Here is an 18,207-nt window from a genome sequence, read left to right on the forward strand (position 1 = left end):
AATCATTAAAATGATATCCTACTTTACTAGCTCTCACATAACAAATATCCATAACTTTAAAAAGTCCTTAAATTCCTTAAAAGAAAGTGACATTATTATTTTTAGAACAATAAATATTAAGAGATTGAAGTGGATCATTGAGTGGAAACAACCAATAGAAAAAATACTAATCTTGATTTGCTAAAAAATAATTGGATGGTGATTTGTTTTCATATTTTTTAATTGTTTTTAATGTTTAACTAAATGAAAAGTTTGAACTTAAATTATTCTTTGACAATATTCTCTAAATATTTGACAAGCGTGTATGTTGACATAAGTTTTTCCAATCTATAATATTCTTAGAAGCTATAAATTTCTTACAAATAAGTTATGTATACTGCAAAGGTGTTAGTTCAAATCTTCATCCATACCAAAAAGAAGAGTTATACTCTAAACGACTTTTGAAGCCATGTTGTATGCACCTAAAAAGTGTTCGGTTTAAATCTTCATCAATACCCAAAAAGAACAATTCCACTCTAAATGACCTCTGAGTCATGTTTTAGGCACCTAGAGATGTTAGGTTCAAATCTTCATTGATACTTTACAAAAAATCCACTCACTACTTGTGCTCTTCTTTGGAGTCTAAATTTGTAGTCCTCTTTACGTTTCGTCTTTATAAGATGGATTGTTGAATACAATCTAAATGTAGTAAAAAAACACATTCCACTCATCTATTAGATTTTCTTTTAAATCTAAATTAGAAATCCTTCTCTTATCTCTTTCTCAATGAATTGTTGAAAACAATATAAATGTAGAAAATAAAAAACATATTCATTTAAAAGCATAAGATACACACCTATTAACATAATAATAATTAATAATAACAATAATGATAATAAATAAATAAATCTGAAAATATCAACAGCCAATCCTTTGTGTAAAAGACGGTTCCATGAGAGTTTAAAACAAAAGGTGTTTAATGTAACAACTGTTTATACAAGCATCAGTTAATTTAGACAGTCCAAGATAAGAAGACAGCATTAAATGTGGCGGTTATTGTTATAAAATAGGTGGGGATTTCATGGTGAGCTGGGTGTCAGGTGAATAACTGAAAAAATAAATTAATAATCACGCCTCATCTCGACCATAAAACTTTTTTTTTTAAATCTTTTGTTTTGGTTGATCGATTCGGCGTGGCATATGTGGCAGAAGATTAAAATTCTGTAAAACAATGAGAAATTCTCGTGACAAGATTTTAGTCAAAATTCTATAATAGAGACGTATACGCCGGATGTTTCTTCCTTCAGAAATTTGGAGGAAAGAATTATGTGACGAGCACGATCTACAGGATTTTCTTCGTGTTTGATTTCATTGTTCAGGTCAGGTTTTAGTCATCATTAACGTGTAAATTGGAGTAATGCTTGTATACAGAGTCTTTAGGCTGAATTGGAAGTGAATTGTTGAATTAGTTCGTCTTCCGGTATTTCTAGTGTTTATTTTGGTTTGATGCTGAAAAATTAGTGTATAATTGCTTAATGATGGATGTCAATCGATGAATTCGTATGTTGTGAAGGTTGATTAATGTTTATTTTGGCGAAAGTTTGAATGCTTCTGATGTATAATATTCTGGACTGATTTTTAAGGCGCAGCATGTCTTTTTTTTTTTTTTGGCTAAATTTGGAAGTAAATTTGGACACTTCGACTGATTTTTAAAAGGCAGTGTTGTTTTGGCTTACTTCGGAATTAAATTCATAATATTTTTTGATGGATGATTAGAGCTTATTTTGGCGTAGAAGAGTCGAGCACTTTTGGATTGTTGTTTTCTCTCTCTTTTTGTCTTAGATGGTTTGATGGTAAAAAATGGGGTGATTCGGGCTTAAATTGGAGGTGAACTGATGAAGTGTATTTCTGTGCCTCGCAATGATTTATCTTGGTGTAGAAGTTTTGGAGAATTCTGCAGTTTTGTTGGAGATTTTGATTATGAAAAACAGAATGCTCTTGGCTTAAATCGGCTCTCAACTGTTGAAGTAGGTTAATTTCTGCCGTCAATCACTGTTTAGTTTGGCCTAGATGTGATAAAAACTTTTCGAATGTTGTTAGAGGTTTCGATTGCGGAAATCTAAAAAGTTTTAGCTTGAATCACTCTCAAATGGTGCAGGAATAGCGTTTCCGATTGGTGCCAAACTGTTCAAGGAAGTGTCATTTTGGGTCAATAATAGTTTATATTTTGCTAAAAAGGGTTGAAGATTTCTGGAATTGTGCCCAAAACTAAGGTTGGAAGTAAATGGAGGAAGAGGTATATTTTGTTGACTGGTTAGTGAATAATTTGGCACGAAATAGTTAAGGACTTTCGGAGTGTTAATTTTTTTGTGTGCAAAATTTTTAGTTGAGAATGAAGTGGTTTTTGCTAAAATTGGACTGAGATTGGCGAAGTGTATATTGCAGTCTTTGTTTTGGCCCAAACAAAGAGAGCTCTGTAGTTTGGAATTATTTTTATGATTAGTAGAGTTTTTGGTGAGAAGAGTGAAATTGCCTAGAGTTAAATTAAGATGCCTGTGGATCCAAAAAAACTTCATTTTTGTTCTGACATTTCTTTTATGGTCTGAAACGCTGCAGGATTGCGTTGCCTTGCTGGGAAATTGAATATCTGTGCTTGTGTGGAGCATTTAAGTTTTGATTCCTGCTTGCGAGATCTTCAAACGTGAGCCATTGTGTTCTCTGAAAAGAGTTCATTTATGTTAGGCCGACAAGGTCTGAATAGGTAAGAACTCTATGGTTTTTTGTAAAATTAGACTTAATTTCTGACTGGAAGGTGTTACTTTATCTAGAGGCTGCTTATTTGGCCTGAAAATACTGCAACAGTTTTGCATTTTTACTCTGCGTGAGTTTTTGACTTTGTGCTTCCTTGGCAAGAATGTTTTGATCTTTACATGTGTGATTATGGCTTTTGATAACAAATATTACATGTGGAGTTTTAAATAAATATTTCAGCTTCCTTTATTCTTCTTTTTTTGTCTGGATATCAGTGAGTTGGACTCAAATTAAATTTATTTGAAAGATTTGAGAGTTTATGATGGGTCAAACCCACTGCAGGGTTTTGTATTTTGACCAAATGTGAGTGTTCATGTTTTTCTGGAACAATCTTTTCACTTCTGGTTGAAAAGTTATTCAATGTGTGGATTCGTGTCTTATTCTTGACAACAAATATTTTTGTTTTGCTAAGAAACCCTGACCAGGTGCAGTTTCTGTGTACAAAGTGTAGGGAATTTAGCTAAAATTGGTTACACAATGTTTGCAAGGTTCTTATTTAAGACTACTTATTGTCTGAAAGCATTGCACCATTTTTGTATTTTTGCGATTGTTTCGAAAAGTTGTTATGCTTCTTGTTTGGAATGTTGGCATGTGTGAAATTATATTTCAAGGCTACTAATATCACAGGTTTACATTTTTTATTAAATTTATCAAAAACTTTTTTAGAAATAAAAGTTGTTTTGCTCTGAAGACTCTGTATTTGATCAAGACAGAGCAGGGAATTAATAGTCATATCTAGAATGTAAATATGTGTGTCTGTTTAGAACGTTTGTTTTGCTTCTGGCTTGACAGGTTGGATATGGGTCAAGAGTCAGCAAGTTACACTTCCTTTTAAGTTGAAAATAAATATTTTAGTTTTGTCAACAAATTTAACTAGAGTATTGTTGCAAAAACATGGGAGGAAGTAGTGAAGTTTCTTTCTCTTTTCGACAGAAGGTTAAGATTTGGTACAATTTCTTCAATTCTTTCATCGTATCAAAATTCAGCACAAATCAACTAGATTGCTGTCAAAATTTCTTTTACCCTCTAAGATTGCATGGTGCTTAGTTAATTTAGGGGGGAGAAATTGTACATTTGTTTGGCTATATTGTTTTCTTGTTGGATTAACTTGATTTCTGGATGGCATAAAGTTTTCAAATTTGCATTGAAGCCATGACGTAGTCTGAAAAATTGATGTAATAATATGATATGCGATGGAAAATAATTTTGAGTTTCTGAAATGATTTATATGTTATCAAATAATCCTCTTAGTGATCAGTTTCCAGTAGTTAGTGCATGAGGAGTGTTCGGGCGCAATGAACTATGGAATTGCTTCTGGTTCATGGAAAAGCTGTCATTCTATGACTTCTTTTGAGACTGAACTTTGATAATCAATAATAATGTGTCTCAAGTAGCCCTTTGGATTGCATAAAGAAAGCAAGATTGGTCTTAATAATGAAAATTGGGGATCCTCTTTTGTGCCATGGGGCCCCGTGAACACCCCAGGATCCCTTCACTTGAACCCGCCCCTTGAGTCCTCCGGGCCACCCCCTAACCCAAGGATATATGGATTTCTCAACAATTATAGAAAGGGCAAACGGGCTATATGCTCACAATACAATCAGCCATGGACCTTCATGAATATTGGCTATTATTTGCAAGATTAATCATGTACAAACGCATTGTTTCTTTCCTTTGAAGTTGAGTCTATTCCAGATCTTCTAGAAGGGTGCGGAGATTCAAAATTCTGAGCAATGTGCTCTTCAACTAGTCAGAAGAAAGCTAGCAGAGCTTATGACTGAATTTTTTTATGATAAATGTCTATGGACATCAATTTAAAGGCTGCTAAGGGGAGTCTGGTGCATGCCTTGTCTCAGGGTTACACTTCCTAGGCTATATGTAACCTAAAATTGAATATTATTCCTCACTTATTTGGTGCGATGTACAGTGCACACTCATAAGGTATAAGCAATTTTATTGTTCCTATAGACCGTTGATTGCTGAAAACCAGAGAAAACACTTTAGGGAAAGTGATGTAGAAGCATCTTAAGGAAATGAGCAATTAACATCAACCAAAATGACAATATGTACTTTTTTGGTTGGCTCTTAATCTTTTGGAAAGTCAAATTTGAATCTTTTCCCTCTCAAAGTGGTGCCTTAGATGTGTAGAGAGATTTACTTCACACAATTTGTTCACTAGCAATGCAAGTGTTTAGGAGTAGAAATTTGATGAGCCAACTTCAAGGACAGTTGGAAATAAGATTGGGGAGGGTTCCAAATTTCACAAGCCACTTCTGAAGGCATGTTTTTATCCTCAATCCATGCACCCGTATGAAGGAAGAGTTTAAAGTCAAAGAGAAACTTGCAGGTCACTCAAAAGTTTGAATGTACTTCTTACATTGTAGGAATCCTATTTTAAAGTGTTGCATTTTACACTCTCTCATACTGAAGTATGGTGCCACACTCATGATCTCATGCAATTGTATTTAGGTGCCACAATGAATGAGTTGTATTCCTTGATTTTTTCTCATGCTCATTGTTTGGAAGTTTCAACTGGAAAGATCTTCACTTAGATGTCATAGATAAGAAACAGAAAGAGGGGAAGTTGGGATGGAAGGAAAGAGAGATCATTCATTCTTCTCACTGGAATAAGGTTTATAATCAAACTTGGAGGGTCAATATGTAGGTTAAAGAAGCTAACAGGTGAAGACTGCCAAGTTTCCAAAAGACTAGTGCCTAGATTGCCATTCTATTGAGGAATAATGGTATTTTGTGTCAAATGTACGGTTTAAAGAGGAAGTATAAATATGATGTAAATCAGTTTTACAGGGGTTAATGCCATCCAAATTTCTTTATGAGGACCTTATGTAAACTCTGTTGTCAGTGATTGTGAAAATCAACTTGTTTCCTGTATAGTTTGTCTATGAATTGGTAACCAAACTTAATTAGTTTTGTGTATATGAAAAACAATCATTTTCTTGTTTAAAGTGGTAAATTAATTTTCTTTGAGGATGTCCTAAGTCTGATACAGTGCAAATGCATGGACGTAATTTGTAAAAGGTCCTTACCTGGGGTATGAAACTTCAGCCTGTAGAAAGTTAAAAACTGTATTCAGTCACTAGTTTTTCAGCATTTTGTTTTCCAAAGTTTGGTATAGGTGTAGAGGGCTTGTCTAGTTGGTTTGAAATCCTATTACTTAATGAGTGGGATTAAATAGTTGTGTAAGCTTTTTAAATATGGCAAGTGTGTGAGAAGTTATGTGTAGGAAGAAGGGCAAATATAGGATTTTTGAGCTTTTAGATATTTGGCCCGAACTAATTAATTGGATAGCAAAGATGGAGGTTTATTTTATTTTGAGGGAATCACAGATCCAAAGAGAGAGGAGGAGGCATAAACTAATCAGAGATCCAAAGTCTGAGTTGTTACGTCATTTTATTTATTTATTTCATATTCATTTGGTTTAATTTATTAAATAGTATTTTCTTTTACTCATTTAATAGGCATGAAAAGCTTAGTTTTGGATTGGAGACCACCATGGCAATGGGGGGGAAAATTTGCTAAAAATTTTCACCTAATGTCTGAAACTATAATGACTTCATTGTGTAGATCTATATTCATTTTTAATGCATGTATTCTGGGAAGTGATATTTCATGTATCTTTGCACTTACCTGATATCACTTAACCATGAATGGTACTTATTAAGTGAGTTATCTGCCTACTTATCAATAAATGAGTTATCTATCTCAATTTCTCCGATCTAAACTAAAACATTTGTCTCATAATTTTTAATAGTAGCTGTTCTTGTATAGCTTCAAACAGTCATGGTTGTTGTTCTTGTGAGATTAATGCATTAGAAATCATCACACTTTCATCTAATTCCTGTTATAATGAGACAAGAAAATGTGGTGAGATAAAATACATAGCTTCAACTATATATTTCCCTGAATCATTGCAAACAATCATTGATTCATGCCATTACATGAAGATGTGCATTGAAGACCCATTCTATGAATTGCAAAATGTACTTTTAGCACCAAGTTGAGGAACTTTTAGATTAGACCATTGGTTCAACAGCTGGCAACAAAAAAGAAGAAGCGAACGTACCTATGTGATATCTAATGAACTGTATTTAGGCACCCATGAGAAATATGACATGTAGGTGGTTGGAGAATGAATGCAGTCTTTATTTTAAAGTAAATCCCCCAAGATGAATCCCACCCAAAAAATGAGTGGCTTAGATTGTGCAAGGACAATCTGGTAGCTAATAATCTTACCTACTATATCCATGGCATTGTATGAATGACATGCAAAGTTCATTCTACTTTTTTTCTCACAAATATTTCTGTCAAATTTATCTTTACTTAATTTGTGTGAGTTAATTCTTCATCTCATATTGCTTCTCCATTGCTTTTTTATTGGTACTTTTGTTCTCTTTCAAACAATGTCAATAAGTTAAATAATTATTGAACTTTTCAGCAACCTTTCCTACCTCCATTCCTTGTATTTTTGTCTCTTTGGTCCATCAATTGTCAATCTGTTGAAAATGTTAGGAACCTCTAAATGTGCTGAAACCCTTGTCTTTTCTTTCAACTCTTCATTCTCCCACTCGTGGAGAATCCTATCTTACCCTCCTTTTCCCATTCATTCTAGCAATTTGTCATCACTTTCATCATCATTTGAACATTTTGACACCAATTTAGACTTCTCCCCTTTCATGTCTAAGTATTAGAGCTTTCAACCTCCACCACATGGGAAACTTCAAAAATCTTGAACTCACCAAAAATGCACCCTTTGCATTCCTTGTCTCCAATGTTGAAGGTTGAAGAGGTTCTCAAACCTCAAATTTTTTCTACAACTTCATGTTGAGGAAATTTTGGACTTTTTAGCAATTTCAACAAATGGGTTCATTGAAGATCCCTCAAACTGAGTATGTTTCTCAACCCTCAAATTTTTTCTACACCTTCATGTTGAGGAAATTTTGGACTTTTTAGCAGTTTCAACAAATGGGTCCATTGAAGATCTCTCAAACTGAGTATAACTAATGGGAAAAAAGACAAGGGAAACAAAGGGGAAAGGGATTAGGTGGGTTTCGTGATTTATTCAAATTGTGTCCCAAAACCAATAACCAAATTAATGCACTTCTTCGAAAATGAAGGCTAGTAGAGCATATATAGGTCTATCTTTGGGAAAAAAAAATTGGAATCAGCATTGAGAAGAATATTGTTTGTGATTATGGAAGCACCATAGATCTTCAAGTTCCTATAATTACATTCCATACCATTAAAACCTTTGAAGTGCTTTAATAATTCATTCTTTCTCCTTTCTAGTGCAAGCTTTTCCCAATAGACCATTCTTAGCATCACTTCTATCAGAAGTACTGTAAGTAGCGAATGATCCTTCTCCATAGGGAATTGACTCTGTTTTAGGGCCTCAAGGGTCCATGTCAAATGGATCCTCCATATGAAAACATATTTTGGGTATATTGTTTGTATTGAGATCATAGCAACATCTTCATTTGGCTTTTTATCTCCCTAGTCTTCTTCAACTTTATCTAGGATTCAAATATATTGGAATTGGCAATCAAATCAATGATGTGTTGATCATTATTGAGTGCTTGAATTTTTTTGACATTGTACCGAATAGTTGGGGTGGAAATTAGCTCTGTTGAAACTTATTCAACATAAAACAGATCATTAGTTCTAGGGTAGTTGTTGTCATTTTGAGGAAACTACTAAACAAGTCTTTCTTTGAGCTATAAACTATATATAAAAAGTATTATAGTCCTCAATTAGGTTACAAACATGACTATATAGATACTGAGAAAGAACCTTTTATTACACTAATGTTGGCTTTAGAATTACAAGACTACCAACTTGGGATTCCTTATTATGAGCAAGCTATAACCCATTAATCAAGGCTTTGTAGCAAGCAGCATAATTGGTATAGCAAAAATATAATTGAAATATGTACAAGATACACTTTCCCTTGGGAATTATCCAATTTAACTCTAAAAATGAAGTGTTATTTTCATTTTTATCAATCAAATTTAAGCATCTATATATGGTGCTCAAACATCTTTTAATTATTCAACAAATGGGACTAACAATGGTTTCTTTTCAATAAAATTTCGGCTCTAGATTGATGTTAAAGAATTTATTGGTATAATTATATTACATTATTAGGTTTTTCATCTTTGATCCTCTCACTCGCTAGATTTGATTGGTGAGCCCATGCCAAGGAAGCCACATGTTGGAGAAGTTAATTGTCACATGTCCGTTTATAGCTAGACCAGTTTATAGTTCTAGACCAAACTTGACTGAGTTGCATTCCACATGTCTAGAATACCAACCACTTGTATGTCAATATATGTTATATTTGTAGATTATAGGCAAATTGCATGTGATTGTGATTAAGTTCCCAAACAACATTCACCTTTTTTTTATCAAGATGGATTACCATTTAATTTGACTTAGTAGTATCAAGCCCAATTTTTTATTGATTGAATGGGGCATCGCATTAACCTAAATTAACAAGATAGTTGGGTAAGATCTTACCAAAAATTCTAACTATCAATAGAAACAAATTATCTTCATACAAAGCTACACTAGCATTAGCAACCTTATTAGTTTCCGTTTCATTTTGAAGAGATAAGATTTTGACTGATAATTTCTTATATGTTTCTAACTACACATTCAAATAGAGAAACATTTTTTTATATCTTCTTTAGATCTTCAATAACATTGTAACCATTTTCTTGAGAAAAATTTGGTTTGAGCCTTTGAGGAGGCAAATAAATTTATGATTGTGCTAATGGATTGGATCCCTTTGGAAGAACTGGATTATTCCTAGTGTTTACATCTAGAGAATTAAAGATGTTATCTAGAGTAGAAGTCAACAGTTGTTTATCTTTTCTTTGAAGAGCATAGTTATTTTCCTCTACATGTCCCTTATCACTTTCAAGGAAGCTCATGTTTCTAATACCAAAGTAGTTCCAATATTTCTACGAATATGAATATTACAATTTTCATTAGATAGGACCAAATATAGGTTTTTTATTTCTTTCTAAACTGTGTAAAGCCAAGCTAAATTTGAGTTAATTTATTTTCTTGTGTTAAATAGTGGAATGAATCCTAGACTAGTTAAATAAGGCTAAGTTGGATAGATTGAGTGATGCTCCTAGATTGATATTAGACTAATTTGAATTATATGTAGGAGTGGGAAAACTTTCATTGGTGGGATGAATATTGTATTGTTTATTTGTTCTCTAGAAATTGAAGTTATCCCTTGATCATTATTAGACTATGGATTGTCTCTATAGGCCGAGCATATCTTTTAACAACTTATGTTCCATCATTTGTATTTAGTTGAATTTGAGACTTGAAGTAGAATAAGTTTATTAGGGTTGATTAATGGTAGTGATAATAGATAGATGAGTTGTTAGGAACATAGGGATGAATGGTTGTTTACCGCATAGGTTAATTAAGAATTGCACAGATAATGAACACGAACTTGAACAGCAAAACTCTTCTTCTTATTCGCATATGCCAAGATATTACATTAGGTTCTGATATGATGATGATTACAATGATCTTGAAGGGAGATATAAATACTGTCCGAGGAACCTTCTCGAAGGTATCCGTTGGCCACACACAACATGTTTACTACAATAATAGAACCTTTTGGATACATCCCGATACATGTCAGCCTGATGGCATACATCCCGATACACTGACAGAACCCTCCCGATACACCGTCAGGAACATCTCGGGAATCTCCTGATACACTGTCAGGAACATCCTGTCATCATCTCCCCCAAAAAGAAAAGTCGTCTCCCGACGACGAGACAACAAAAAACTGTCTCCTTAGCTGACCTCAATAGCGAACCGTGCTGCTTAATCTGCTTCCAACTCTGGGTCCATTGAGCCAAGTGTCGCTGAAGTGCCTTCAACTGGATGATCGACTCCTCCCAAGCTCTCTACGCATCCGCCAAGACAACCTCTCGGCCAACACCTACTCCTAGTGCCTCTGGTACACAGACAATCCATGCTTGTAGCAGCGTCAAGTCTTCTCAACTGGTCACACTTCACGACTGATATCCGCAACGACTGGGGGTCCAGGGGGCAACGCCCCCGACGGGAACAAGGGGCAACACCATTTCTGTCAATTTTTGCCGATTCTACACTTTCTGGCAACCACTGATGCTACCCCTTCCCTTTGGCATCATCTGCTACTCATTTCGAACAACTTGAATCTGTGGTCGTTTTTTTTTTTTTTTTTTTGAAAACCTCCTGTCATCATTCTTCTGCACTGCCAATATACAGCTACTATGCTTCGGTCCTTTTGCATCGCCGTATGGCTGATATGCCTCGATACACCGTCAAGAACCTCCCGATACACCGTCAGGAACATCTCGGGAATCTCTTGATACACCGTCGGGAACATCCCGACAATGGTTGATTTTTAGCTCAACTTATTCCCTACCTTAATGGATCTCAATTCAAGATTTGATTTTGATTAAGGTGGAGCACTTGATACTAGATTTAATTAACATTGGTGTTTGTTAAGTGAGAGATTAATTAACTAATGATATTTTACTATAAGAAGTAGGTTGTCCTTATGAATGCAAATGCCCTAAACCAAAGGTTTGATGCATTAGTTTTTCTTCCACTATCATAGATTCATTATAGGATTTAGGTTTTTATTATAAGAGCTTTCCTCATAAACATGGTTTTTCAACAAGTCCAAAGCTTTGAGAAATATTTGTAGAGAAATTGTGAATGTTGGCACATTGTTACCAACTTATTGTATAGCTTATGGAACTGGATATTGGATATAATCGCTTGGACTCATTGAGCTATCTATAATTTGAGGAAAATTGTTTATACATAATTATTGGTTCAATGTGTAGTACAAAAGAAATTTCAATTAGAGTTCAATAAATTATAAAAATTGTTGGGATATTGATATACTAATAATAAGTGAACTTGTTTGAGGTAATCGAAACATTCAATAGGCTACATCTGCATCTTCTACTTGAAAGCATATCATGGAAATTTTGAAGGTTCAAATGTGTTTCTCTGATAACGTAATCTTATCATGGAAACATTGAAGGTTCAACTGTGTTTCTCTAATAACGTAATCTCATAATGTGTATATTTTGGGAGAAATATAATAGAATTTTAGGCAAGTCATGAAATAGGCTTGCAATGTCTAAAGTACTTTGCCCAACTACCTATGGAATAGGTGTAGTTGTTGATGTAGGTAGGGAAATTGAAAAGCGATTGACAAAGGAAACAAGAGAAAGTCTTAGAGATTAGAAAATTAATTAGGTCTCAGTTTGAGTTTTCTTTTGTCTAATTTTGGCTTCTTATGTTGAGTAATATACAAAATTTCAAAATTGTTTTAAACTTTTGCAATGATTGTCCTAGGTTCTCTGATGGTGCCCTCTTTCTTTCTTTCGATGCACCAACTTACAAGAAAAAAATGTTCTCTTGAAAGTGAAATGCTTCCCCTAAGGTTTATATCAACTAGTCTAGACATGTATGGGTAACCTAGAGGTTCATGTTTGTTGTTCTTTTCAAGGCACCTATCTTGTTGGCCAAGGAGAACACAACTCTAAGCTTCATTCCAATTATGAAATTGAAAGGCTTTTACTAACTTTTAGAAATGCTTGTGAATCAATATTATATAATTAATATAAACCACTTTTCCAATTCAGATATTTAATTGACACAAGATAATCAAAAGATTATATTATAAATTTATAAGTTCAGGATTTAGACACTTATGATTACATGAAATGCAAGCTCCAAAATTTGAAGTCCTAAAAATTTAATCATTTTATTAATTATACATCTATCAACCTAATTAGCATCCAAAGAAAGTTCCAAAGACAAAGTAGGTAAATAGTTTAAAATGAGTTTGAGTGATCTTGGGAATGATATTTGATTTTGTAGAGTAGACAAACCAACACTTGAACTAAGCTAACATTAACTAGTTCTCACACAATCAAATTCCTAAAATGATTCTATTTTATTAAGTAAATCATTGAAAAACATAAATAACTACCATATTACATGTGTAGATTAAATATAGAAAAAAGTCTCCCAAATTCCAATACAGTAGATTTATGAGGAAATACTAGCTTTTGATAAATGAAACTCGAATTACAAATAACTAGTCATATCTCACAACTCAATTAAGAAAACCATGAAATACATGCAAATGATTAGGATAACTAAAACATAACACTACATTGTTTTGACATGTAACGAGAAAAAATGATTTCCCAATACTTTATTGATACCACAGATGGGTTTGTATCCCCAAGATATCAATAGCATCTTGTGATCTATGGGTTGAAACAACTAGATCTACAAAACATTGAATGCAATCCTAGAGAATAAATTGTGTTAGACACACCCAAGCCCATCTACTTGAGTTATTTGAAGGATTTAAGGTCCATGGCATGCTTTCGAGTTACTCAAGTATTGTTAGTGAGTTGAAGGATAGTTCCATACACTAGATTTGATTCATGAAATCCCTTAAATATAGCAATCATGACTTCCAAACATATAGAAGCCAGTTCACCTCTATTTAAGGTTCTCAAGCTTCTCCATAACTTTTTGTTGTTGCAATCATTAATAGATCATCTCTTTGGCATTGCTCCCTATTGTGCAACTCAAATTCACATCCAAGATTTTCAACTCTGTAATTTCAGGAGAGACCTAATTTTGATCCTATAACCATTAAACAACTTATACTTTCAAGAAGGAAACGTTGTTAAAGCAATCAGATTTCAAACTACCTATTTTAATCAAAGAAATTATATTAGTCAATGTGGATATACATGATTAAGGAAGGTTTTGTGATCAGATTTAATCTCATTTTCATTTGGTAGATTCTTTTAGATAAGGATTTTCTCTTGATAGAATTATGTAAAATATGTAACAAATTTATGCTAGAAGTATAAAGTAATAGTAAAAGTATTATATGATGAACAATTAAATCAAGATCTCAATGCAAAGGGTTCTCAAATAAGGAAGAGTTAGGGCATGTTATGCAAGAAATAGGAGGTAAATGGATTTATTTTCTATAGTAGAGGGAAGCAAAAGAGAAGAAATTGGAGGATGGACTGTGGTAGATAAAGATCCGCAAGGATTAGAAATGAAGAAAGGAATTTCGTGGGAGAATGATTGAGCATCATCTAACCAAAAGCTAGAAGAGATGAACAAAGGCCTTATAAACCATTGTGTGAGTTGGAGCTTACATTTATTTCTTACCCTTAGCGTTTAATATAGGGATGTCTTTGGGAAACAAGTATACTTCTTGGCTATAAATATTTTGGAAATTCAAATTTGAATCCTTTCCCTTTGAAAATGGTGCCCTAGATGTTTGAAGAGCCCCACTTCACACACAAGTTGTTGACTAGGATTTTAGGTGCCTAGCAGGAATTTGAGTAGTTGACTTAAGTAGAGATGGACATAAGTTTGGGGAGAGTTTCAAATTGAATGAGCCGAATTTGATTGCATTTTTTCTATCTAGAAGAGTTCAAATTCAGAGAAAAGTTTGCATGTCCTAGTTCCTACATCATAGGAGCTCTTTTGAAAGTGTTGAATTTATTTTTGACTCATTTGGAAGGATGGCATCGGTTCATAAAATCTTAAGATGTGTGCTTATAGAAATTAAAAAACCAAGAATTTATATTGTGCTACTTATTAACAATTAAATGACAACTATTTAATAATAAAACTTATGTTAATACAATATGTGAACTTGGAAAACCCTAACGTGGCAATTTATCTTCTACCTAAGTATCATACTCATAAAATGGATACACTCTAGTGTATACATGATTGTTCTCTTTGGCTTGCTTAAGCCCATGCTCACATCCCATATATAATTTCCAAGGCCTTAGGAAATGAAGACTCACATGTGACCTTTCGAGTCCCTTTTGGAAATGGAAAGACGCATGATACATCCTTACTCCTCTCTTGTTTCATCTTTTACATCTTCTGGATGGAAAGGACAAAAGATTGTGTTCCTCTCCTCTAGGAAAGTGACAAAATAGATAAATTGTGGCATCCCTGTTTATACATCTATTATGTCTCATGCAATATTGGATTCTAATGCACTTATGCTATAGAATAAGACCCTAAGGCAACTGCATAGTATGGTGTACCTTTCCTGCTCCAAATCTTCATATTTTTATTCTGCAACTATCCCTGTATCTGAATACAATTTTCTGTTCATATCTCTCTGATTTGTTCATAACTATACAAATTCATTAATCACTTTGGAATCCATTTGGATCAGGCACTATGCTTATGATTCCATTCAGTTTTATTTGGGTGCCACATTGGAGGAAGAGTTGCATTTCTTAATCTTCTCCTAGTATCTCTTTTACTGGCTCTTTTGGAGTTCCAATTTGAAATACTTTCTTACATAGGTACCATATTGAAGAAAGAAAAGGAGGCTAAGGTTGATATGGAAGGATAGAGAGCTTATCCATTGAAGACTTGGATGGTTAATATGCAGATTACAGGGGCTCTTTGATGAACACTGGGCCAGATGCTGAGAGGACCAGTACCTAAATTGTCATTCTATTGCTGAATAACGGATGCTTTATTTCAAGTTCCAGCTCTAGGTTGTCAGATTAAGTTTTAATTTCCTGTAGATCAGTTTTACAAGGGGAAATGGTGTCCATATTTCCTCATGAGAGCTTGACGTAAATTCTAATGTCAATGATAGTGAAATTTGACATGTTTACTAAAAATCTTGCTTTTGAATTGTCAACCAATATTGTTTTGTTTTGAGAGTGATAAATACTTCTTTTCTGTTTTAAATTGGTAAATAAATAGGTTGTGAGGACATCCTAAGTCTGATATAAGACGGCAAACAGGGATGTGAGAGGTCCCTAATTGCGGTATAAAATTTTGGCCTATAAAAACTCCATCCATTGCTAGTTTGTTCTCTGCAATTTCAAGTGTAGAGTCCCTTATTTTAGTTTGTGAAAAACTGCAAATCATGTGGAAATCCTGTAAAAGAGTGTTGTGGTGTGTTGCTTCCATACCCTTGACTGCAACAAAATTCATGGAGAAATCATTAGCTATGTCATACATGATTATAACCAAGCAATACGAGCAGGAAGCTTCTCTAAGACTAACACTTTGTTGAAGTTGTGGATTGTTGAAGTATGCGCTAGAGTGGTTAAACGTTAGTTGGTAGCCATATATGCTTGAGATCTTATGGCTTTGATGGCTTAGAAATCTCTGCAGTATTGTGTGGAATGGTCTTCATACTATTTACAAATTCATTGTCGATCTTATTTTGAAAAATGTCTCTGGTAGAGATGATTTTATGGCAAGATCGGAAAGCATTTTCCTTTGCAAGAAGTTTGCTTTGTTTCCCTTTTGAATTCTTTGTTTGTTTATTCAACTTATAGATCACATTTTCTCTTCTTTGACATCATGATGTGGTGATGAATGAATTTGTAAACCCTCTGTATATTGACAATATTAATGTAAACTACTTCAAAATTTTCATAGAAGTTGTGTAACATCCACTTTTTCTCGGGTCTTAATTAACAACTATCATATCAAAGAAATACAGTTATTACTTCATTTTCATAGGAAGACAGTTTTATCAGTTATGTTCATGTGAAAGAGATTAACAGTTACAATTACTTAAACAGAAAACTCATAACTAACATCCAAAAATACCATCAATGAATTTACTATGGAAATTTAAATTCTACATAACATGGAATTCGAATAAAAAATCAAAGTAGGGATGCTTTTGCAATCACCTAGATTAGTCCTCAAATATCACTTAGGATCAATTAACGTCTACCATCAAATACCACTATATCAAAATCAAATGACAATTACCATTTAATACCACTATATCAAAATCAAATGACAATTGCCATCAAATACCACTATATCATTTAGGGCATCACATACCACTATATCAATTAGGGCATCAATTACCACTGGATCATTTAGGCCATTAAATCCCACTGTATCAATTAGGGCTTCAGATACCACTGTATCATTTAGGGCATCAATTATCGTTTGGATCATTTAGGGCATCGGATACCACTGTATCATTTGGGGCGTCATTACCCTTGTACCATTCCTTTTTTTCCGATTGCTTAACTGTGGCAGTAACATAAGATTAGAAGATCTGCTCTTAATCATTATTCTTATAAATAAAAGATTGAGATAACAATCCATCAGATAAATCTCTCTCTCTCAAATAGATATATTCCTCATAGGTTAGAAGATCATCCGATCTAACTGGTTGCCAATTATATTGATGATAAGAGTTGCTTTCATTTTAAAGAAATAACCATAACGATGATACAACTCAATTAATCTTACCTTTTACATGAATATATAACAGAAATGTAAAAACACTTATTTTCGACAAACGTTTGAAAACATAGCTTATCTTTATCTGATGCACATCCAACATCTTGTGGAGAGGGGAAACATTGTCAGAGGCTTAACCACCCAACCTCAGACCATAACTTATCCCTACACAATCTCTAATGAGAAAAGCCCTCCTTACCCAAAATGGACATGGAATACCTTGTCATCCACTGAGCATCCTGTTATCTAATCACACCACTCGACTTGATAGCAAGAGAATACAATAAACATGATCAAGCATGAGCTATTAAATGATTCTTTCTAAAAATGATAAACATTGTTATGTTGCATCCGATTCTATTTCATGTTATTGCAGATTCTATCTCACCTCTTCACCTTTTCCATGGCTATATAGCCGATGAGTCCTAGGTATTCGGAATCTCAGAGCAATTTGGCTCTGTCTGTTGATTCTAAATTGAATCATGAATAATATATATATTCTAGCTTATCACAATCTGTGATTTAAAGAATGTGTTCTTGAGATTGCAGAAAATATCATTTGAATTTCAGTGGCATATTAAATCATGATTTCACAACATGGTTACTTGGCTTTTATTCTTCTTAACTGATGATATTATAAACAAGAATGATTTGCTTCATAATCTGGATTTGTATCTAACTGCTATAAAATTCAGATTGCAGCAATAACTGTTATAAAACATATTGCAATGTTGGATTTGGATATTCCACATAACCTGGATAAATCTGGAAATGAAGTCTGGAGTCTTGCAAGACACTTTCGTATCGGCTCTTCTTCAAATTGATTACCAGGCGTAATCACAGTGTGTAAATGAAACCATCAACTTCAGCAAGGAAGAACAATATATAGCAGATTTGTAACAAAAAAGGCACTGCTATAAATTGAAGAGATTTCGAATGGAGTTTGCAAAGATTTGAATGGTGAGTGAAACCGAAACTATGAGAAAAGGAAAAAAGGATGGAAATAATGGAGAAGTCAGAAATGATAAAGGAAGCCGATCTTGAGGAATGTAGTCTGGTGCT

General features: G+C 33.7%; 1 protein-coding gene across 5 annotated transcripts in view; it reads left to right on the forward strand.

The window, feature by feature from the left end:
• Positions 1 to 1,051: 1,051 nt before the first annotated feature.
• Positions 1,052 to 18,207, forward strand: part of LOC149556068 (uncharacterized) — a 36,301-nt gene continuing 19,145 nt past the window's right edge. For 2 of the 5 annotated variants that reach the window (XM_089830199.1, XM_089830203.1), the window contains exons 1-4: positions 1,216 to 1,358; positions 1,822 to 2,006; positions 2,138 to 2,275; positions 2,596 to 2,740. The gene's annotated coding sequence lies outside the window, so the exon portion shown is untranslated. Of the gene's footprint in view, positions 1,359 to 1,821; positions 2,007 to 2,137; positions 2,276 to 2,595; positions 2,741 to 18,207 lie in introns of all 5 variants that reach the window. The other 3 variants (XM_089830200.1, XM_089830204.1, XM_089830201.1) reach the window with 2 other exon arrangements.

This window comes from Cupressus sempervirens, chromosome 5 (genome assembly GCF_028749045.1).
Source record: "Cupressus sempervirens isolate cs-2001-9-10 chromosome 5, ASM2874904v1, whole genome shotgun sequence".
In the NCBI taxonomy this organism is placed as follows: Eukaryota; Viridiplantae; Streptophyta; class Pinopsida; order Cupressales; family Cupressaceae; genus Cupressus; species Cupressus sempervirens.